General features: G+C 40.8%; 1 protein-coding gene across 4 annotated transcripts in view; it reads right to left on the reverse strand.

Moving 5' to 3' along the window:
• LOC133952290 (SPRY domain-containing SOCS box protein 4-like) overlaps positions 1-25,480 on the reverse strand; it is a 39,543-nt gene extending 14,063 nt beyond the window's left edge. Inside the window, exons 1-2 of one of the 4 annotated variants that reach the window (XM_062386671.1) lie at positions 25,177-25,480; positions 12,869-12,962 (exon numbers count right to left, since the gene is read on the reverse strand). The gene's annotated coding sequence lies outside the window, so the exon portion shown is untranslated. Of the gene's footprint in view, positions 1-6,337; positions 6,575-12,868; positions 12,963-25,176 lie in introns of those variants that run through there. The other 3 variants (XM_062386668.1, XM_062386669.1, XM_062386670.1) reach the window with 3 other exon arrangements.

Genomic DNA, 25,480 nt, shown 5'->3' on the forward strand with positions numbered 1-25,480 from the left:
TGAAACACAACGAATATAAAACTGATCAGATAGAATTCAGAGATGGAATAGATGACACAGACAAAGATGTCACCTTGGAAAGACAACCAGATTCGAGAGCTTATGGTGATAGGGGGAGCTGCAGGAGTTGATGGGCTGTAAAGAAAAACGTGTGTTCTCCATAATGGAGTTAATACATTATGTCCTGCCTCATGTATGCTGCACTAGCCATTGGCCTGAAACCTCCAGAGTTTTTTCTCTGTGAAAATACCGATTAGCTGCAGCCCTAATCAATAAACTTGGTGACATCCAATGCATGCCTTTTATAAAGCAAATGTATTCACTTCATATGCACGCAGACAGCCCTTCCCTTAGCAAGGATAAATCTCTGCTAAAAATGTCTGTGGACACCCCACAGTTATTTAAGTATTTCGCCAAAAATACTGAGCACATTTGTTGAGATGTTCTGCTGCCATGTAACAGCATTTATGATGCTGAAGACAAAGCCAGGAGTCATTCATTTTAAATGAGAACAGGGAAATAGCAAGAGACATTTGAGGGATGAGGAGCTGAGGTCTTGATGTGGCAAAAAGAGTAGATGATTTCACACTCGCAATCAGAACCATGAAGCCACTCAATGAAAGCACTGAAGTAGCACACTCCCAAAAATTATTTCAACTAAATTAACTACAAGAGCAGGTTATCCCCAACCGTTATTGTAATTACCCATCCAGGTGTTTGGAACGTGCAGTACTTGAACCGAACAAAAAACGACCTCACGCTTTCACCGAGCATCGACTGGGGTGGTATTGTTGCAACTGCTTTCTTTAAATTAAATAGGTTAGTGAAGGAACTGAAGAAAAGCTGTCTGGGAGGAAGGTCAGAGCTGATTAAGAGTCAAGAAATGAGGTGAGGAGAAGCCGGAGAGGGATGTGATGGAGTGGAAAGCTGATTAGAGGAAGAAATGATTAAGGAGGAGAGAAAACACTGGAAGGGCAGGTGAGTGATGGGTCAAAGTGGGAAACCTGAGTGGGGGAAAATAGTGTAAGAAAATGCGGATATAAGGTGCAGTTTATTCCAACACTTCTCTAGGTTAAGAAAGCCCAGTTTAGTGGAAGAGATTATCCAGTACAAAACCCAAGGACAATCTCTGCACCATCTCAATAATGCTGGACTTCAATTTATCTGCCCCACTTCTTTAAAAAATAAATAAAAAGGATCAGCCTAGTGATTTTATTAAGCTCTGGGAGTAGAGCGGAGCTGCGACTGTTGAATATGCAACTTGACCAGAATCCATGGCACAAACTTGTTATCTCGAGCAAGGGAGGCAGTGACATGAAGAAGGCCTCTGGGAGCGTGACAACCATTGTTAGCATATCAAACACGCACAGCCAGTCTTAACACAAGCAAAACTCACACACTCAGGGCTTAAGGGCACACAAATTCAGACTCGTAATATGGTGACTTTGAAGTATCAGTCAAACGCACACACTCTTATCTGCACACCGGCACCAGAAAAATCAGCTGGCGGCAATGACGACATGGGTATGAGCGTGTACACAACCTCTCACTGGGACAATGACAAACTGGCAGGCGAGTATGGCAACAATTACTGACAATCAATGGGCAGATAAACAGATGGCAATATGTATGCTAACTGAACAATAATTGTGACCTTTAGACACCGATTTTTATTCCAGTTATGTTTAACTTGGTGTGAAAATAACATTAACACTCAACTGCTCTGCATGTCATTGGCATAAAGGAAAAAAGTATAGATCCATGACTTGTCATGGTTAAGGTGGACTGAGTGGATGGGACAATTTGTTGTTTAGCAGGTGACAGAGCTAATATTCCTTATTGGCCATAACACTGATGAAGGGAAAGGAGCCAAAGAAGCGCTGATTAAAATTCAACATTAATAGTGGTTTGACACTTGACGATGCTGTTGAGGTCGTGCAGGGAATTTTAATCATCTCAAGCTCTTGGAGCATCCTGAATCTTAGATATTTGTGTTCTACAAGCTTAAAACATTAGTGGACTGCTTCACTGAAATATTTTATTCAGAAATGCTCAATCTGAGCATCTGAGCGTCATTTCATATTTACAATTAAGATAGTGGTAATATTTATGAGCATGCAAGTGGTCAGCTGGCTGTAAAGTGGAGTTAGGTTTTAGAGCAACATATAGCTTAAGAGGAAAGTCAACGTGAGACAGCACTTATCAGTCAGCCGTGGAATTAATTGGTCCTAAGACAAATTTCAGCAGTTTTTTTTCTAGACAGGAGTTCCGAGAATGTCTGCACAAGTGAGTCCAAACATGAACACAGCAGCAGATTGTCAGCGATTAATAAAATTTACATTTCTGACAGAGTCGCTAAGAACTGTATAAAAAAATACTTTTCATTCCAAACATATATGGAAAGACCCCAAATTAACACTATAGATGGATTTAGTGGAGCTATTCGTACCAAGTCGGGGTACGACTTTGTACGATGCGGCCGGGCTGTTCAACTTCTCCCGGCTGCGGAGCGTCCATGGTCTCTGCCATCTTGAACAGGGTCAGTTTGTATATTTATCGCATGTCATATTGTCATCTCGATATTAAACAAAGTTAGCACATATCATATGTTTTAACGATATCGTCCAGTGTATCATATGCTGAAGGAGAAAAGAAAGGAATCTCCATTCCTTCGAATTTAGAGAATTTCCAACAGTCCTTATCATGGTTGCAATTTAGAAACCTGGGTTAAAACCAAGAGCAATGATCTTAAATTAAACCATGACAAACTCCACATTTCACCCTCCACTTTCAAGTGACAAAAGAATCTATGGTTGACAGGTAACACACAGTGTAACACAGAGAAAAGGTTCTCTCTAGAAGCAGTGCTGGGTTTTATCCATTCAGGGCCACTGTAGAAACATGGCGGTGCTCCATGGTGGACTCCAATACAAAAGTTGGAAAAAATAATTGTATGGTAAAAATGTTATTCTAAGATGGTGAGTTCAACAACCCTGCATTGATGCAGTGTCAGAATATAATCAGTTTGTGTTTTCCGCTACGTTCATAACACTGCTGATTAAGGATTAGGCAGACACTCATTAAAAAAGGTCCGGTAGTCTTGTGTCAGCATTTGTCGGAGTCTGTTTCCTCCACTGACCTGCGTTTCTTGTACACTTCAATAATAAACACCATCACTTATAACAAATTATTAGGACACGTACAGGACTGATGCTTACTTTGTTTGATTCGCTGCAGTTTATGGGACACAAGTAACAAGTCAGGACTTCAGTTTAAAAGTGTCTGGAATTATTCAGAGTTATGATCCGACATAATTGATTCGTGATTATCAGTTCTTCTGAAGAGTAACAGAAATGTGCAGAAACACACACACACATCTGCAGACAGAAGTTCTTTCCGCACTTATGACACAGTGCAGGGTTTTAACTTCATTGTTGCATAAGAAGTGACGCCCTGTTTATCAAGGAACATAAATATGAATTTGGGCCGAGCGATTTGGGAAAATAAGCTGATTGCAATTTTTTCCCAAAATATTGCGATTTAATATGCAATTTTTTTATTTTATCCTATTTTTCCATGCCAAAAAAAAACGTAATGAATGATTTAAATATGACCAACACAATATTAGATACATTTACTGTAATTTAATCAAAGTCATCGTAAGTATAAACAACAAGGCATGCACTTTTTAAAACCTGTGTGCAAAATTTACCATTTTGATAAAAACATTTTTAAATTATAGGTGTCTTACTGCTCCCAAGTCAGCAACATTTCCAGTGTTGGGAAGGATACTTTAAACGTATTCCATTACAGAATACATGCCCAAAAATGTAATCTGTAACGTATTCCGTTACATTAACTAATCTGAGTAACGTACTCTGAATACATGGATTACTTCCACATTGAATTGAATTTTATAAGTGTTGGAATGCGGCGTTGTTATAGTCAGTGGAGCAGCAGCAGTTTAAGCTCTGTGTCTGCGGATGCGGCGGGCCAGCTGGATGTGCTGGAAGGGCAGCTTGCGGATCAGCAGCTCCGTAGATTCCCGTTCATGTCCGGGTGGTCGTGCAGCGGTATGGAGGCACCGGGCCTCAGCAGGAACACCCCCATGCTGAACACCTCCGTCTCGCAGATGTGCATGTAGGTGACCAGGGGGGCTCTGGAGCCCCGCCGCTACGGAGCACGGCTTGCTTTTCCGGGGAGCGATTTTCAGGCCCGCACCGCGGTCAGCAGCGAGATGAGCTCGCTCTGTGTGTCCGCCACGTCGGCCGAAGACTTTAGGACCCTGTAGGTGATGCAGGTTTGCTTCGCCATCTTCTGGATCTTGCTGCGGGTGATGACAGCAGCCCAGTGCCCTACTATCTTTCGCACGTTTTAATCGCGCACGTTGCGATTAGAAAATCGCGTTTTATCATATCGCGATTTTATCGCAAATGCAATTAATCGTTCTGCCCTAATATGAATTAAGCAGTAGAGTAAGTGTGAGTGATTATAAAACATCAGAGGAGCAGAGTCACTTGTTGACCAGAGGAGTAAAGCACCTCAGTGCAGTGGTGCACCATCCCTAGTGACGTGAAGAGGATTTCAACAAATACAAAAAAAATTCAGAAACAAATTACCAACCCTATCTTGAAGTGCTGTTGTTGCCTTTGAACATATTATTAACAGGTTAAATCTAGTAGACTACAGCATGTCTGTATGTTGTTACGGGCATTAGATTTATAATAAATTGTCAAAGTTGTGAGGATTATTATAAAAAGCAAAAACTGGAAGACCAGATAAGATCAACCACAATTTTTGAAGTTTTTATAAACGTGTAATTAGTACAGGCTTCATGTGTAAGCAGATGTGATACAAAATAGAAAGTCTTCAGTAATGACTCACTCTCCCACCTCTCAGACACTCACGTGTGTGAAACACTACACTGGAGGTCTAATGCTGGCTATAGCCGTGCTGAGGAGGACTGGCTGGACGATATGTAGCTGAACACCCAGTTCGTACTTTATACATGCCGACCAGGGGCGTTGTTAGGCCTGTTTTAGGGGGGCTTCAGCCCCCCTTCAAATTACAATCCAATAGCCTCTCATCATACTTAACAATAAAAGACCGGGCACTAGGACCTTGGGGAGTCTGCATCGGGGCTGCGCTGGCTTTCTCACTCTGCCAAGTAACGTCTCTCATCAAGACAGCAGGATGACAGCCAAGGAGTTTAGCTCATAGTAAATGATGCACGGAGTGAAATTGTAAGTACAGGTAGTTACAGAATGTGGCTCTGTAGATGTTAACGATTGTTACCTGCTTAAATTTAGGTTTACTTGAGGCAATTGAAAGGGAATATTGTAATGAGCTATGTTAACACTTAGCTAGCTAGCTAGCTATTTTGTTAGTAAATGTCTCTAGTGAGCAAGAGTGTGAACGAGCAAATTTGAAATGTAAGAAATAACTATCGACAGCTCTCTATTCTTTGCATTAATATCTATCTCTAGTATTTAAAACAATATTATCAGTGCCTATTATTCCCTTCTGCTCATAATACAACAAATAAACAACTCAGAAGTGACCCTGGCAGGTCCATTCTCCATCCATTGTGTGTGGTCCCTTTAAGAATTAGGATTTAGGAGTGACGCGGATATCGAAAATTAGTATATCCGTCTTTCCTTTACAAGCAGGAAAAATTATTTCTCTCTATTTGAGAAGTTAATTTTTGTGTTGTCAAATTTCACAATGACCCTGAAATTCTGTCTCTTCTGTCATCTTATACTGAATGAATGCAAGCAAAGATACAGAGAAAAATCACACTCTTTCTGATTGAACCAATCAATGAACTGTCTGAAACAATGGATATCCACAGCCCCAAATGAGCCCTGGAAAAAAAATTTGGCGCGCGCTGCGCGCAAACATTCTGCGTCCTTAGGGGCTAAGCCCCCCCTTTCTTTCAATCCTAGAAACGCCCCTGATGCCGACCCAAACATGGAAAATGTCACTGTAAACAAGAAGACACTACACAGAAGAAGCCACTTTTCCAAGTATGGAAAATAGGGGCCCTTAAAATCTAAAGATCACGACACTTTAACTCCATCAAAAACCTAAATTTTCTAAAGAAAAATAACAGCTTTGAGGTTGTCTTTCATTTCAAGACTTTTCTGGGACACAAAAACTGCCTGACAACAAGGAAGAACCCAGACAAAAAGACTTTGATAAACAGTCGGTATGGGATAAGCCCAGCAACAGTCCTGCCAATAGAGAGAGACGGGAAACCAGAGAAAATGTCACAGACTGTATGAAATCACAAGAGGTCGGGAGACAGACGTGGCCTGTGAGAAGAGAGACATCTTACCATGAAAGCATTTCCCCAAACAGTCAGGCGGCTCTCACACAGCAATGTGAACACGCAATCTCAGCCGCCAAGTAGAGGAGTGGGAATACTTGCTCCTCATTCTGTAGTCCAAAATGAGGTTGGTACACAGTCAACAGCCAGATGAGTGTGGGACAGGGCACAGACGGACACGAAAGGGAAAAAAAGAAGAGTGTGTGTCGGTTTGTGTTTGTTGGTAGGTCGGTGAGTTCCTGCTTGTGACGCGAGGATGGGGAAAAACAGCTTGGCTCCAGTTCTCAGCTAAGACTGGAAAACAGCTGCTGGAGGGAGGGAGGAGGGAGGAGAGGGTGAGAAAGAGAGGAGGGAGGAGGGGAGGTCTTAGTATGGAGCACGCTCAAAGTCTTTCCCGAGCAGCACAAAACCACCCACTCTCACAGATGCACCGACTGTGTGCCTCTAGAAAACGGTGGAAAGAAATGTTGACACACCAAATTTGAAAACAAACAGCTAATGACCAATTTTCTCTGCTGACTTGGAGAGTTGACAGAGGACCAGTCAAGAAAGAGAGCTGCAGAAAAGCGCTTTAGAAATCGTTCCTCGTTTGTACTAAATCTATAGCACGGCTCAGGAACCTTAGGCACGCATGCCAATGTGCCATAAGCATTGGCACACGGGCGATTTCTTATTAAAGAAATGTTCAAAGGTCGGGCCATCACACAGCCTATTGATGTTAATCCCTACCAGCCACTAGGTGCCAGTAATGTGCCATAGGCTTGATTACAATTGACATTAAATAACAAGCCTCCCAGCCGGCGCTGCTTGCATTTTCCCTACATTAATCTCAGTGAAGTGCAGCGGTTCAGGTGTATTGATGAAAGCATCCCCGGTAGCTAAAAAAATGAAGACACAGGCATATCAGCCCTCATGGGCAGAAGAAAATGGCTTTGTTTTTCATAAAGACCGTGCTGTGTGCACGTTATTTTTTGAAAATACTGTTTGCGGAACATCCAGTGTTAAGTGCCACTTTGAAACAACGCAGGAAAAGAAGTTTCAAAGATCAGGCAGACAAGGGATAATCAAAAGTGCAGTGTCCAGGTATGGCAGTCTTTGCCACTGCCAAGAACAATGTTGAAGGAAGCTTTCGCAATTCTGAATACGAGTGTGGTTGGTGGGGTTAATGACAAACTTATTATTGCAATCATAATGAAAGAAACATGTTTCTTTAAAATGTTATTCTATATATGGCCAATAGTGAATAAAATGACAGGTCTGTTGGAAATATTAACGTGGTTGAATAATAAAACGTAATACTAAAAATAATGTTGATATGGCACACTAACTATCTTGGTTCTCTGTCTAAAATCTAGCATGTAATTTTTTTTGCAAGTATTAGGGATTAAGGTTTTAACCTTTAAAATAGTACACACGTACTGAGTATATTCTAGCTCATTTTTACTAACATCTGATTAGGGTGAACATAGTTTAATTATATACCATTTAATAAATAATGTATATTTCACTTCGAAAAGCGATCTAAATCTCTACCTGCTAATGAATAGAAAAGGCTAATGATAATAATTTAGCCTTTTCTAGTAGGCTATTGTCCAGAATAGCATCTGTACGTTGTCACTTATGGGTAAATGATGTCCAATTACTGGAGCCAGAAGTGGCTGAGGTCATGACACAGCGATTACATAGTGATACTGAAGTAGAAGTTGTAATATTACATTTAATTGTTTAAGAGAAAATAAAACGATGTGCTGGTTTTAAGCATTTATGTCTACACATTATCAGTACAACACAGATTACAGCGGCTGACAACAGGTGTATATGAGTTAAGCCCGCGGAAGATGCGGTTTTTGAGAATAAGATGCTTGTGTGATACAAGGTACCATCCTCCAACCAAAGCCTTCTTTGTCTTCAGCTCTGACACCATCCCCCACTCTTTTCTGATGAATAAATGCTTCTATCCCTCTCATCTTTCTCCCATGGGAGACAAGAAAGCCCTCCTCTAACTTGTTATCCCCTTCTCAGCAAACAACAGCATTCCTCTGTGCATGCTTGCACTCTTCAGCCTTGGAAGTGTTGCACGCTGAAATCCATGCACATTAACTCAATATGACTTTGCTCAAATTAACTCAAGCGGGAAAAACCACACTGGAGCTTTCGCTGTACAAAAACTGCACACTCATCACATTCATAATTGATTCAACAACAGTCATCCATGCTGAAGGCTGCTGCTGCTGCTTGCCCGAGGACTACCTTGTTTTGATGTGGCCTGGTATTGATATGGAGTGCAGAAAGAAGCGGAGTGGCCTCAAGAAGGGATCAGAAAGAGTGCACCCAGACTGCATTCAATACATGTCTACTTGTTTGTGGTTAGGTACATGGCAAAGTCATTCAAGGATAAAAAGCATTGTGAGTACAGCACTAACAGCTTACACAGGACAGGTAGGCAGCCAATCAATTTTTAGGTCGCAGAGAAGTTGGTAAATTGGCAAGAAAACAGCAATAGGGTGATAAGGATAATTTTCACTCATGAATAAGTGGAAAGAAACAGACAGGAGGAGTGTAAATTTAAGTTATATTGTCGTGCAAGTGACTAAAAGAAAAGTCCTTAAGAGAACTACGTGGCTATGTTCGAAAGGTCTATCCATCTCCGTCTACTTTACAGAGAAGGTCAATCAGTTATGGTTCACCAAAAAAAAAGTACAAATTATGTGGACAAACTACGTAACATGGGACATCATTACGCAATCTAAGGACTTTGCTACATTTCAGACAGCCATTTGATACATCTGGTGAGGTTTGTTTGGCAAAAGTTAGCCCTCGACAGAAATTAGAGACATTCTTATTCCAGAACCAGCAATGCCTCCAATACAAGAAATACCACCTCACCAAAACAGCAGTTGCGCTACACTGCCACTAGTAAGTACTGTTTTTAGTAGCAAAGACAAATGTATTTCCAGTAGTTATCTTCAGTAGTGTCAGCCTGAACTAGTTAAACTATCAACAATATTTCACACTGGAAAGTGCCACAAGTATCAAAGCATGTACTGTACACAATACATCAGTTTCAGGGTGTGGCACTTGTGTTGCCAAATGCATCCCATTTATTTTATTTTTTTCAGTTATGACTGTCAAACTAGATAAAGTATGACATTCATCTCTGTATGCATACGTTTGTCAATGGGTTTTAGCCTGATACAGGTCATACAAGGATACATACAGGTTTAGTAGCATAAAGCTGTTACATATCTTATACAAGTGGATTTTTGGAATGCACTGGGATGGAATCTGTAAATAGTATCAGCTTATACATAAAGTCCATATGAGGAATCAGGACGGAAACTGCATAAACATAAACCGAACTGTGAGGAAAATACACTGTTCTCCATTTGTCTGAAGTCGACGGAAGCAGACCTAAAAGTGTGCAGATCAAAGAGTCTAGTCAGCTGAGGCAGTGAAGCTTGTCAATAACAAACCTATTTGTCCAAATGACTTCCTGCTCCTCAGACAAAGACACGCCCGGCGGCTGTATATGAGCAGCAGTTGGCCGTCTCCATGTCTCCATTTACCCTGGGAAGAATCTGTTGGCAACCACGTGTTGGAAGTATGGAGGCCAAAGCTAACCCTCTGAGAATCAATTTCTTATACACACTGTGAGAATACATATTTACATTGTGAAGTGTGATCTGAAAGTCAACCAAGCTATTTTTACACAGCAACATTCCAAACAATTATGATATTCCCTTTCATGGTTAACTTCTCAATTTTACGACTTCAACATTGACTTGCACCTACACCTCACACCTTTCTGTGTATTTTGTTTTGACATTATGGTTTTCCATAGATTCTATGAATCCTCAGATTTCCTATCACAGTCCATTAATAAGCATTGCTGATAGGTGTTTACAGCCTCATGTTTCTACATTTCTTTCTTTATCTCAATGCACTCTGGGATATGCAGCTGCCTCTTTGTTGACCTTTAACATCACTAAGGAAGATCGTCCTTATAGACTATTGCCATTGATAATATTATTATGAATGTGACAGCATAGATTAATACTTTCAAGATTCAACAGCGATTATGAGTGTGCACACAGTCAACTGCATTAACAGTATTTGCTGGGTGCAGTACGGATCATTGTATGCAAACTCTTGAGAATTGATTAATCGAATCAAGCTATTTAAAAATACAATAAAACCATATGATGCTTTCTGGTTCTCAAATGTGATAGTTTGCTGGTGGAGCAATAACTGCATTGTTTGGAATTGATCAGTGTGAGCCCAGGCCCTGAACAGGGCCAATCTTCATTCTGAAACTTTTCCCAGCTATATACTCAGCGTTCAATGTTATAAACAGACACAGAAAAATGTGAATGATTAAGAGCACCTGTCGGGGTGAGACACTGAAGGGAATGAGGAAAGTCTCTGTTTTAGATTCAATGAACAGATCAGAAATAGAAAACTTGCTCCATCCCAAGTAGCCTTAAAAAATTAGCTTCAAATTATTATATCTTTAAATATACAGAGAAACTAGATGAGCTTCTCTATTAGAAACTGAAAACATTCATAGTGTAAGCAGTGTACAAGATGAATGCTTTGTGAAAATTCAGTACATAGACTTCTTCCTTGAATTATTGATTAACTGTTAACATTTACATTAAAAAACATCTAAATAACTGCAACCATAAAACCAATTAGAGAGTTGTACAATGTTAAGTTGTTGATTTGCTTAAGTTTTATATTATTAAGGGCTTGACATACTTGTGCAACAAGTCTGATGTTATTCTGGTTATCACGATAGCTGCAGGGTCTGTTGTGTGCTCTCTAATCAATTAATATGGAAATTAAGGAGACAGTAGCAAGGGTCAGTGAGTTCACATTAACTCAACGGAGTTTCCAGAGAGGGAAATTCTAGTTATAGGGCTATTCACGGAGTCAGTTCATTTACAGAGACAAGACCTGTTGTTTTTGCTGCACGGTGGTGACTAGAGCTGCAGAAGCAGTAAATAACCGCACAGAAAAAGAAATAGAAAATACAATAAAATAGAAAAACTAGCTTTTCTAGAAAGTTATATTTTATATTAACTCTAGTAATAAAAAACAATAATATCTGGCTTTTGTGTGCATTGATAATAGATCAAATCAGCATTCGCCCCTCGGTACAATTACTGCGGGAGGCATGGGATATATTCAGCTGTAGCTCAAAACGGCAGTGATGGAAACATGACAAACAGGCAAAAAAGCTGATTTGTCAAGACAACAAGAGGGAGAATCAATTTTCGGCGTGTTTGAGACATCGCTCATGACGCACTAGGGGAAAAGACAGAGGGCCAAACCCTGAGATTTTGCAACTGAGTTGAATCAGCGCCTCTTTAACACGCTCAACAACAAATACCATCTAAGGTGATCATGTACAGTATGTTCACGTTAGTCATGTGATAATTATTAAGTGTTAAGTGTATATCCTGCTTGTAGTCTAATAGGCTCAGGCAAACACATAAAGGGTTCTTCCCTGACCCACAGCATACTCTCCACCAAGATTTGTGGTCTTAAATCTACTTGTTTTTTTCTAATCTTAGTAACAAAAACCCCAAAGAATATGAATCTAGTATTGCACATGGTAGAGTGCATTCCTCAGGCCCAAATGTCCACTTAAATTAGAACAAACTATTACTAAAGGTCACATAACATTTCTCAGATGTGACCACATCTCAGCTGAAATAAAGCCTACTTCCTATGAAGACGCATTTAGCTCCACTAGACACCAATATTTAGTTGAATCTGCATTCCTACCCCCTAAATATGTTTTAGTTTGTTTTTTTTAAAATCAAGAGTGAAACAAAATTTCAGAGAAATCAACAAATGTTCAAAGACACCTTGTCGATACATTAAAGTTGAAAAAAATGGTTTCATGGTAATGTATGGAGTAGATTTAGCATAATCCTGCTAAACAAGAGACAAATAAACACATACAAAATATAACCTCCTTGGCAAAGGTAACTATTCAAAATTCTGAAGCCTTCATTCTCACACAAATACAAAGACACGGCTCAACCTGCACCTGGTTCATGCTGCATTACAATTCTAAAGTTTGGCACTTAGGGTTGTATGCTTCCACGGGTTGAAACCTTAGCCAAAACTCTCCAAGCCTGGCCTACATATCAGCTTCTTTTTTCTAGGACCTGATGAAATATTTAGCAACTGCTTTGGATCAGTTTCTCTGCGTCTACAGGTAACCCAAAACCAGGATCAGGTTTCCACAGCAGGGTTCAGAATGTGAGGTAGATCATGGAAATCAGTCACATCTGTCCTCACATCATTTATCATCCACTACCTCTCATCACCTGTGTGACACTTCATTATCACTTTCCTTTGCTGTGGTCACTGTGTATTCAAGTCTTCACTGAATGAAGACAAAGTTATCCTTCCGTCCACACCAATATCATTTAAGCAACTTCTGAAGCTTGAGTGTACATGGAAGAGCATGGCTGGAGTTTGTAATGATGTGGATGAGCACAGTTGGGTGCGGGATCGAAGGCTAACCTCTTAATCCATCTGAGTGCAGGTGTCTTCAGAAAAGTGCATCTCTGTCGATTGAACAGTGCGCAGGTCACAGTATCAAGGGTCTGGGCTTTTCCTGAGGAGAAGACAGAAAATGTTCGATCAGGGTGATGCAGGGACACATGAGGAAGAGTGTTGTATTATTTAACTAGTTGAGTTAACCAGTTATTTTGAGAGATAGATGCAAAGGAGCCTTAATGATCTCCAGCACTGAACACTCAACGGCACAATTAAAAACGATGCTCTGACATTATGCATTATACATGTTAAGTGCCACTTCAACTTGAGTTGTTCTCCAGAGGAAACCTGTTTGTTTTGTTCCAGCTGAAATGCAGGCCAAAATGAAACAACTCCAAATAGGAAAGTCACTAAGGAAGACAAGAAAAGAAGGAACAGAGAGACAAGGATGGGGGAGGGGCTATACACTACTGAATATTCATGAGCCTGTGCAATCTTACTGTTCATCAAATTTTCAGATGACTTCTCTTAAAAAATTTAAATGCCAGTAGTGTGTGTGGTGGGATCCCCCAGTCTGTTATTAGCAACTTTATGAGAAGAAAAATGTATGCTGTTTGCATACATTTCCGAGAACTGTGGAGTAAAAGTTGCTTTTGCAACAAACTGTCTCTTGTACTGTTTGCACTTTATCACTTTAATCACTACGTTTACACTTTTAGAGAAGCTTATGCTGCTGTACTTAAAAAATTCTGTATGTTTACTTAGTATTAGGAAATGTCTTGTGTTATCTGTTGTGCCTGTGCACTTTATATGTCTCACTTTGGGAGAGTGGGAAACGTATCGATTCCTTGTATGTTCTGAACATGTTAAGAAATTGACAATAAAGCTACTTTAACTTTAACTGATGATCACTGACACGTAGAACTGATCTTGTAAAAACCTGTTGAATTCATATTCATGGTCCTGAAGAAATGGGGCGTCAATTCCTGTGCAACAATGAAGTTAAATCAGTGCGTTCGTTGAGTCAATTCTGCAGGAAGAACTTCCGTCTGCAGGAGTGTATGTCCTGATAGTGTCAGTTATATTTCCATAAAGGAAAAGTTTTATTGCACTAATTATCTTAAACGTTTTATTGCCACGCCCTATCTCATAGTATAATATATGTAGGCTGCAAGTAAGGATGGTGTATTGAATACCCTCTTCCACACACAAAGTGATTAGAAAAAACATAACTCAATAGGCTATACTTATAAATGCAAATGTTTTCAAAGGGACAACTTTGATTTATGTGATCTGCCAGTCTTAAGTTCTTCTCTTTACTCCTTTTTTAAACACAGGTACAGTAGTTCAATACAGCATTTAATCAAAGACTTGATATTTATACTATTATTAAATTATCAACTGGGGAATGTTTGGCAAAGACAGCAGTGCTGGGAGAGTTTGAATAGAAGTTGTAAAATGAATTTATTATCAATGGAGCTTTGTGGATTCTCACGCTGCTTAAATAAAACGCAAAACACCAAAGCAGCAGCTCCTCAAAAACCCCTAAGGTATCGAGTTCATTAGGGAACTTTATGTAATATTTTTTGTGTAAAATTTAACTAATGAAAGCGTATGGTATATAATCCCAGGAGTACCCATGACAACATTTGTGTGGCAACAAACTATAGTTCAAATAGGATCTCTTTTCTTTTTTTTTTTTACAAAGACGTAAATATAATGGCTGTGAAAGTGATCCACTGTTGTAGATGTGGTGACAGTAGAGTGCATTCCAAATTACCAGTCCCTGAACAAAGTACACATGTGGACTATTTTGCGCGGCCAAACACACCTAACTAACTAATATCCAGGCCCTGATATTGTGTGGTCTAACAAGACAGCAGGATGGCTTACACAGTATTCTTCTCTCCAGTGCCCATCGCAATTAATCTCCTCCCACTCTGCCCACACACATCCAGTGACAGTCAGTGAGCTACTGTCGTGAGCTGGCATGGAAACAAAAAAAATCTGAATGTAGAAATCACCATACTAACAGATAACCACAGATGAAGTACTCCTAAGCATCTGCGTAAACTAACAAACACTTTATATCGTTAATTAAATACAACTAGTGCAGTGCTTGTTGCAGACCTGCCTAGTTGGAATGGGTTGCTTGGTTGGACTGTGGTAATGCAGATCGAAACTTTCTTTCTTCAACTTAAAACTGATCTGCAGTCAATGAGCAGGCAAAGACCGGCTGATGGCATCATCCACCAGTGATCCAAAAAGAGCTGTTCACCTGCTTATTTAAAATTCGCTGCAGCTCAACTCATTATGCAGCACCCAGTTGCCATGTCTTGGATCGACTTCGTCATGATCGTCAACGTTGCTTATGTTGATTAGTCACAGCTGCCAAGGAAAGGAGCTGCACTGCTTCCCAACTTATCTCCTTTAGCATAGGACACATTGGACCATCATTTATGAAAGGAAATGACAACATGCCACCCCACAATTCTTAGCGGCAGCCATATTTAAAGCAGCCCAACCTCCTAGTCCTGGACACACCTTCGGATGTACAAAAACAAACAGCCGTTACATTCTCATGACATGTCCAGACGTGATGCGATTCCTCACATGATCGTTTGAGCTCCTGACTTCTGTCACATCTGTCCAGGCAGTCAGTGAACAACAAGCAGAGTGAACTTATATGGACTTATAGACCTAATTAGAATAACATTTGAATATAAAAGTTATTAAACCCCCTGACTGTGGAATGGACAGGTTTTTTTCTTCTTTTAACTAAATCTCTTCCTCTATTAGAAAATGTATTTTCTCAGAAAATGTCACTGATTTCAACTGGGAACTTTATCAAAACTGTCAGCCCAGTATTTTTTTAAATAAATGAAGAGTGTAAGTGGAAATGGATTTTCTCTTCACAGTGGTTCTCCTTTCCCGACTCCTTCGCATCTTTCCTTGATCCCGTGACGTATTCCATCGGGGTCAGGGAACAGTGGTTAGGAAAGGAGATTATTTGGACTTTCCGAACGAAGGCACTGTATTATCTGAACCTACTGCTCTTTTGAAAAAGGAACACGGAGCCCTCATTCAAGGCCCTTAACACCTCAGGCACACACCTCTTTAAATTAGCGCACAACTTTTAAGTAGAATCGACTGTACTGCCAATACAACTCTGCTTTGCCTTGTCGTTTTATTATCCACTGTTATGGAAAAGGATAATCAGTTGGCACTTGGGAGTAAAGTTCAACATGTTCAACACGATCAAAAAAAAAGGGGGCCAACTGAGCTGGAAGAAGATGTCCCATCAGTGACATAGGAGTAGAGAGGGGGACTATGAACAGCAGATTTTAATCAATCGTCTAGTTTAGTAATGGTTAGAGGGAAGAGGGGGTGAACCATTTATCAGGAGGAGGCCCTTGGGAGACTACAGCCCTCAATCATCTCTGCCTTATCTACCTTCTCTTCTTCCAAATGTGTTTCAATCCACACACATTCTTCAGCATCCAATCACCTTTGCCTGAGGCTGTTGTATTTGGGCCCAGGTTTAAACAACTGCCAACAAAAAAGCCATTAAATTGCACAATAAAGACTTCAGTTGGATGTAAATAAAGCAGCAATAGGATAAAACTGATTTATGTAGAAACCATCAAAAAACACAGCATGAATTTGTTCTTGATCCATCCCGTTTCTGTGCTACTTTGAATCTTATCCAATACACAGGTTTTATTTCTGATCACATATCAATGCATAATCTGTTTCTATACAAGCCTGTATTTTAAAAACAGCAGCAGGTGTTCTAAGTTGCAATAGCTTATAATGTCGTGTGATATTTTTTTAGAACTTCAATGCCTAATAGGAGTTTTCATTTGAAGAAGCAATCACCACCTCATTTCATCCTGAGGGAAATATAGAAGAGGACAAACGGCAGACAGAGACCTGTGAGCCCCTATGTTATGCTGATGGGGGCCTCATGCTTACGCTTTCTTGTTAAGAGGTTCTTCAATATACATAGTTGTTAGAGGAAAAATGTGCAAGAGGCATCAATGCACCTAATTCACGGTCAAAAAAAATTGGTCACCCGCCTCAAAACCAGTCAAAATCAAGTTTACAGCCTTGAGTCCTGGCTGTGACCTACACTCTCAGTGGAGAAAGATGGACAGAAAGTGCCTCATTCCCTGACCTATTTCCTCCATTTAATCAGCCAATTAGCAGCACCTTTTGACAGTGAAATTGATCTGCTGAAAAATGACCTGACAGACTCAAAAGTAGGCCACAGGATGGTTCTGATGACATGGAGCTTAACTTGGAGTCACGTTAGATCATCATAAGTGCCATGTGATTTGAGCTGCTGATTTAGCTCAATGTGCCAGAGCAGAGCTAGTGGCCTCATCTACCTGAGGTGAACCTAAGTCATTAGCCCCAGTCAAACATGGTGTTAATTAACTTGGATAATTAATGGGTTGCTGTGCTCAAGAATTTAAATTGAGTTCTAATGAAAAATGGTAAAGAAGATATGTAAACACTCAATACATATTTGTCTCTTTAGGTATGTTTAGATCAAACACAAAGCTACTGTGGCCACAGTCAGGAGTAACACAATGCACAATTTTGCTTTGTATTTTGTCTGAAAGCTCCATGCACTCTACATAAAGATGGACAAAAGACAACTCCCTAAAACAACCTAGTGGCTGGCTGCAGTATAGGTCACAAACTCTACTTCCCACGAAGGGGAGACGCTAGCCCTAAGAGAACCCAGAGCAGTAGACGGTGGCTGGAGTGGGCTGAAAGGCCTTTAGAGGGGCTCTTTTCAACACAAGTAATAAATCTTTTTCCACTTACTATCTCAAATGAATTGCAGATGGGATATTTATGCATGCCCCACAATCATTTTTACCTAAAAAAATAGTCAAGTTACCATTATAACTAAGTTAATCATGCACAACAACAACATTGAAGCATAAATTAATACTTTACTTCATTTTAACAGCAAAGCATTGTATTCAGATATATAAAACACTCCTGATATTACTCTACCCCAGTCCATTGACGTGCACACACAGTATATTGCGCTGCTTCTATCCTCGTTTCTGTTTCACAACACTGACAGCAAGCCGTCTCACATAACTGCAGTGGTTCGCCAGCATATACACACTGCCGCAGCAGGCAATAGTTTAAATGATTCAGTGTTGTGTGTGCGGACTCTGCCCTCACAATGACCCTGTGGTGTAGGCACACTGTTTTGCATGGTATAATGTTATGGCATGAAAAACGATGAGGGCGTAGAAGAGAAGGCCTACAGTGAGGGGCCGAGGATGTCAAGTATTAAACATTTAAAAGAGGGAACTTTATGCTTCCAGGTCAGGCTCTACCTCCATTTTTATACAGAGCTGAATACGCCTGGGTCCCCTATGTACAAGAGTACTACACCTTCAATTCAGAGACCATCGAAACCATGGTGTTAAGGGCCAAATAAAAGCTAATATGAATCATAATCAAAATCATATGAATTATAGCCATCCACCATGTCAACTTAAGTAGTAGAACAACATATTTTTAGTTTTCTATAACTTTGGTCTAATAATTAGGAGGAAATTATACAATACGCTGCAAATAGTGCATCATTTTCTTTTCCCGACAACCAATCAATTATTTGAAAATTTCTTCTACCAAGTTTTTCTTTGGTTTACTACAGACCTACTGTTAACTCTGCACCACTAACCTTCACCAGCTATTGATCACTCAGCTATTCCACCGATCTCCTCAATCCTTTCTTCCACCTTAAATGCCATGTGAGTCACTCACTCGTCTAGTCTGGATGCCAGACAAACTTAGCCACGCCCACAACATTTGAGGTCAGGAAGTTCGGTCTGCAGTCGCTTAGTTGGGGAGAAATTATGCCCGACCATGCCAATCAGATTGTCAGGGTGGGCTTTATACGATGATGGACAGATGATCAACGGTAACGTAATGAACCACGTCATCAAAGTGCCCTTGGGTTGAACTCGTTTTCAACAAACATGCCTGCCGCTGGAGAGCTGAGATGTGTAGATGCTGCCATTGAGTCTGTTTTAGAAGACATCGACAGCGCATTCATTTTGAAAGAGGAACAGAGAACGTGGAGGCGACGCCAAAGCCAAAGCACCGCGCTAATCCCTATCGCCCCGCTGCTTGGCTGTTCACAACGGACACTGAAGCGATGCTGAACCGCCGGGCAGCGCTAATAATATCACCCGTTGATCCAGTAGATTAAAAGCATATACTTACTTGTTGCTCCAACATTAAGCAACAGCGTCCCAACATTTGTCTTTCTTGGTGTTGTCTTTATACAACATGTTCCGAGGATCATACAACTCACTGTACTTCATCCACGTTGAAGAACTTCTCTGTTTGCTCCGTTAAATGTCGGATGTCGAGGGTAAATTACGTGTTCTCCACTCAAGCCTATGTGGAGAATACGTAGCCCCCTCTCTCTCTCTTTTTATCTGTATAACTGCTTGTGTGGCTGTAGTGGATGGGCAGAGGGGGACATTTCATAATGGTCAAATTAAAACTCCAGGACAACAGAAGGGGACTTCAAAGTATGGGATGCATATTTGATCATTTATATCATATAAAATATGTCATCAATATAGTTTAAAATCGCTTTTCAGTGTGTTTCCTGGCGCGATACACTCGCGTCAAGCGCAAAAAATAGACTCGACGCTGAAACGATTGCTGCACGGCGCTAGGCAGCCTTGGCGCAGCGCGGTGCTTCAGCCTCCGGTGTGACCCGCACAAAGGTTTAACATGGGAGTGGATGGGAGCCAGCTGTTATTTAAGGCTTGGCGCTGCGCTGAAGCGTTGCTTCGGCATCGCTTCAGCGTCTGGTGTGAATTGGCGTCAGTAAATAACTCACAATGCGTCGCTTAACATACGTCACATACGTTGCTCTGATTGGTTGTAGGTCTATCCAGTTGAGTGAAGAGGAATTTTATTTCCTGGTTCGGTTGAAACACGCCCCATAATCACAGCCCAATGGAGCGGTCTAAGACTCACATTCTGACTAGAATTGTGAGTCAGACAAAGTCAGGCTATCACTCGTCAGCTTACCGTCCAGATATTCTATCTGAGAATCAATGACTTCACTGCTTTTGACAGTTGTACCATGAAAGCTTCTTACAGGAGAAATGGTTTACTTCTCATCCTTCTCAGATGTGAAAGACAAACATCCATCATCAGTGAAAATCCCATCTTCAGCACCCGTCAGTCCCCCCAGGCAGAACTGGCAAACATGGGCAGTATCCTACTCTTTTGTAATCACGCACACCATGCCTAGGAGGAAAACGATGAGTGGGAGGTGGTAGATCTGCGCGATTAATTGTTTTGATAGGTGACCTTGATTCACACCCTTCTTCAATCTCATTTCTCTGTGACAAAATTAGAAGAGAGATTTACTGCATCAAACTAAGCACTCCTTTCTCTGCCAGTACTTCACAAAAAATTAGATCTCTGAACACAACATAATAAACTATATACAAGAATACAGAAAATATCTGAGAACAGACCCAATGTTTGTGTGTTTGTCATTGTGAACTAAAAACAAAAACCTGATTCAATACCGATTCACAGTCTGGGTTCGCCATTTTTAGTCCCATCTAAATCAATACAGTCTGAGACCAGTGGCAACGTGCTTGTAACATACTGCTAACGGGGGATGTTGTTCCTGGTTCTCAACACAATTTCAGCCCAATTTTCCACTTGTCTATGGTGATTCACAGAATACTGATACTAATAAAGTATTGAGATACCCAGTCGTTAAAAACGATACGATAACAAATTTCTCAGTATCAGTTCTTTATGAATGACAACCGGTTCACACTGGCTGCTGATCAGCCTCGGTTCTGCAGCGGAGGTGCTTCTGCAGCTTTATGTGTTTAAAAAGGGCTTATACTGAAAATGACCATAAATGTGTGGGTGTGTGAAAGAGGGAGAAGGAGTGAGAGACTATTGCCCATGACCTGAAGTACTTTACGTTAACTTGTATTATAACTACAGCCTCCTGAGGTTTCTGGTATAACGACAATATTCCTTGTTTAAAAGAAGACCTGTGCACTCAAACCAATACCAGATCTACACACTATGAAGCTGCGCATTTTCCTCTCCTGAAAATATTTCACTATAAAAACCATTTAAAATAAAACTAATAGACTAGGTCAACAACAATGTGCTTTTATTTTTTTAAAGAAAAAAAAAATAGCCACTAGATCCTCCAATCTCTTGGAACAGCGCGACTAGCGTGGCGGAACCGCAGCCAGTGGTCAGCTCTAATCGGTTGCAGTATGCCGGGAGAATGACTGTGCGCATTTGGTTCTGTATAGGTGACAGGAAACATAGGGTCTGTTAGCAACGTGGATTGACTTAACAAACAAGACATTGTTTTAAATTTCACTTAAGGAGAGCACGCATTGCACAAGAGTGTTGTGTAACTTGGTGAGGATTGACTGCGTGAGTCTGAGAGAAAGAGTGAAGGGGGCCTTTACAAGGTAAATCTGTAAACTGTGAAATTAATTTGATTTCTGAGGATGAACTTAACAGTTTTGTACTTTCATGCTTCCTTTTAAATAAGTTTTTTATGAAATTAGAGACTTATTTGACATCTCATCTCTGCCTGTTTGTAGATGGGACAGGTGCATCCTGTCACCAAAATAGCAGATGTGCACAAAACGGTGCATATGTTTTAATTGCAAATGTTACAAGAGTGTGTGTTTGTCAATCTAAATCTCATTATAGAGGCTAAATAATGAGTAAAATGTTCCATCTCTCATCCAAGAGGCGTCTTTACTTCAGTTCAACAGGTCTTGTTAGTAAAGAACATTCATATTTCGTTGACCAGAGTTATTATATCCTTCCCAGGTGTTATGTCGTGGCCATGTTATACATTCTTTCACAAATGTGACCGGGGGGCTCCATAACTTACACATTCACGCAGAGATTTTTTACCCGTTTCTTTTTGGATAATGTGTTTATTCTCCTCCAATTTTTCTAAGTAGCAGTTTGCTCCTCATTTGTATTTATATGCGAGTTCATTTGTCCATGTAAGTGATTGCACATATGCAGTAAACACTGCCCATTTGATGTGCATGCGCTCAGAACATGGTGAGGCAACCCTGGGTTGACTTACTGAGTTGATAACCCGATTTGTGTGACCGCTTAGATTACAGCCTGTACTACAAAACTTACTTTGTAGTACAGGCACCAGGACATCATGATGTCTGAATGAAAATGGCAATGAAAAAGACTGAATTTTTGTACCCATTGTTTCTCATCACACTGTTGTGGGCCAAACTCTGAAGTTTTAAAAAAAAAAAAAAAAGTACCAAAGTGCAGCTGCAGCTCTCAAAACAACTACTCACCCATTCTAAATCATTTCCATGATCTTCAAGAACACCTTAACATGAGTTGCACAGATTTTTCGTATCAGGGTGAGCCACTCTAGTGATTGGTCTCTATTACACCATGCAAACACAGCCACAGGGCACTGGTGGCCTTTTAAAATGACCTGATGTCTCATAAAACCCAGACGAAGCAACGCTCAGCACCAGACTGCTTTTAATGGGATTTCACAACATTAACATTGCACTAAGTCAGCAAGAGCGCCCCTCTGCTGGATCAGCCTCAGCTCTTCCGTGTGCATGCGTACGTTTATGCTAGACCATCAGTGTGAGATGGTGGGGAGCAACTGGACACAGTTTATACAAGGTGGACATTGGAGACAAGCTTTGACTCGAAGGAATCTCCCAAGATATAACTGGCATATGAAGATCCCAAGACAGACAAAACAGAATATTTCTACCTCCGTAAACTTGCTCCAATTCATCAGTTGTATTTAATTTATATCAGACGGACCAAATGTATGAACAGCCAGGTGGGATAGAGCTCTCAAGTCATCTTCTTAGGACAGTGGTCCCCAACCAGTCGATCTCCAAACACTAATTCATTTGTTTAAAAAGATGTTTGTTTTTTTATTGTGAAATATTTCCAGGAGCGTAAGATTCACAGCTTAATAGTGTTCAGTACTGATATTTTGAGTACAATGGACTACTTTCATTAAAGGAAATAGTCATATTTAAGGCCATATTCTAGGCAAAGGCTATATGTGAAAACATTGCTCAACAGTAGCAGCTTCTCTGCAGTACATATTGCTGAACTGAGAAGCTAAATAATGTGCATTGAACAGATGCTGTAAATATTAATATTGTGCATTGAATGGATAAAGTTGCACAACTGCCTTTTTTGTGTATAATTATGCTCCTCGATTAAGCCTTTGAAAGAAATGGCAAAAAATAATAAATATGACCCTCCTAAATGGGTTTTGGAAAAAATCAGGGTGGTAGATCTCGGCTTACGTTTGGTATTAAAAAGGTTTGTGACCACTGTCTTAGGACATAAACAATTATTTTATCACTGCCAGACAAGGCAATTCATTTCCAATTAATATAATAATTTCATCTCCATTTAATATTATTTTTAGGGCATTGTCAAGCAATTTAAAAGGGTATTTTTTTATTGACAGACAAATGGGTTAAATATTCTCTATTAACGAACCCGAGATGAAACAATTGATTATTTTATGTGTAGCTCGGATTATATCATTTTTTTCTGAAGCAGGAGAATATGAGCGGAAACAAAATATAACCTCATTTTTTTCTCTCAGCCAGATTTACAGCAGGAAATGAAAATGTAAGGTAGCCTTTTTATTTCTCCGGTTGCATTAAACCTCAGTCTTGTTACAACAGACATGCACAAACAGACATCAATGACTGGGTTCCAATTAGCTGAAATCTGCAGGGTGAATTAAACATGAACTCCACTGTTGACTTCTGAATGCTGTGACGCCTGCCTTGTTTATGCCACCCACCCACCCGTGCTGTAACACAGAGGTTAACAGATGTCACGTCGGTCACAGGGTCAAACCCCAGATGGTAGGAAATGGGAGTGCAAGGGTCAATTCTTCTTAAATGGTGGAAGCATACAAGCACACGTCCAATGGTATAAGCAAGCTAATGAACATTACAAAACAAAAAAAATTGTAATTACTGACTAATAAGGAACTGATCACGTGTTAAAAGGTTGTGGTTTTTCCCTTCATCACACTCACAGCTGAGAACAAGAGCAACCATCACAACAGTTAGCCAAGCTTCCAGCTATGATCAGCCTCACCAGCTCTCCATCTCACCATCTGCTGTGGTCCACCCACACGCTTCTCTCACAACACTTGATATGGACAGTGGCCTGCCAATGCCCAGGAGGGCAAAGCAGATGGCGTGGCTACAGGCAAAACATTTAGCCTTGAATAGCAGGAAAACCTCAAATCAAATTGGCACTGAATGAAGTCAAATATCGCTGTGGGGATATTGGGCTGCCTTGTTGCTTCCCTGGAATACTGTCAGCCTCTGCTTAGTCAGAGGTAAGAATAAGAGACAGACTAATTCTGCTGAATTCAAAATATGCAAAACTACTGGCAAGAGAACCACATTGACTGGTGTGCACGTTTACAGTAACCATAAGAGGTGGTTCAAAAGAGTAATCGATGCATGAAGAAGACCTGAATGAAAGTGTTCCTGGAGGCAGCTATAGCTATTGCCACAACAGATATTAGGGATATTGGAAAATAAGACGATATCAGTCATTACTACCAAAAAAAAAATTGTGAATTAAAAGTATTCCGTTTGTTATTCTGTCACCATAAAAAAGGGTTTAAAATCCTAACCTTCATCCAGGAGCAAACATCTGTCAAAGCTTAGGAAATAATAATGTGTAATTTATCATGATACTCATCGACATGGAGTGATATGTCCATATCTCCCACAGATGGAACCAACCCGTCACTTCTATCAGGCTCTATGTTGTATCATTTAACAGAATTTAACATTTTTCAGTGAGTCGATGACTCTCTAACAATCTCTTAGCTGCTTATTCGCTGCGTGACTCCACAAGTCGACTCGTTTTGAACAGGTAAAACAAGCGACCAGCCTTGAATTCAACATGCCGGGGTTATGAATCAACTCGGAATAATCAAAATGTCATGTGTTGACTTTCTGTGCGCGTCCCACATTCAACCGGCAGAACACGCACCTAAACGGCTGAATGTCTGAAGGAGTCCCGGAGCCGCTCTGCTCTGCCGGCGCTGCCTCGGAGGAGACGTGGGAGAAAGTTTTCGGGAGAAGTTTTTCACTTTCAAGACACACACAGCGAAAGTCAAACACCGGAGTCACGACGCGTTCACTGATGCGCTCGACACGGTATCACGGTGCGAAGAAAGCGGGTTCCAAACAAAAAGACAAAGACAAACTCACCGTGCGCCAGCTTCCAGTCTGCCCGTCCGCGACCTGGAGAAAAGCGACCCGGGGAGAAAATACCTCCGCGACGCCAAGTTTCCTCTTCCCCTCCGCAAAACACGGCCGGCCGCGAATGAAAAGTGCGCCTCCCGGTGAGAGGGAGAGGGTGGCGTGGAGACAAAGAGCGAGAGACGTGTCCACGGAGTCGACTCCTGCCTGGGAAGACGATTCAAAGGCAGCGGGGGTGTTCTCTTCCTTTGTTCCTGCCGTGGCCGCAGCCTGCTCCGTGGGTCTGATCACCGTTCGTGTGTCACCGACTGCC

Source organism: Platichthys flesus, chromosome 4 (assembly GCF_949316205.1).
Source record: "Platichthys flesus chromosome 4, fPlaFle2.1, whole genome shotgun sequence".
Classification (NCBI taxonomy): Eukaryota; Metazoa; Chordata; class Actinopteri; order Pleuronectiformes; family Pleuronectidae; genus Platichthys; species Platichthys flesus.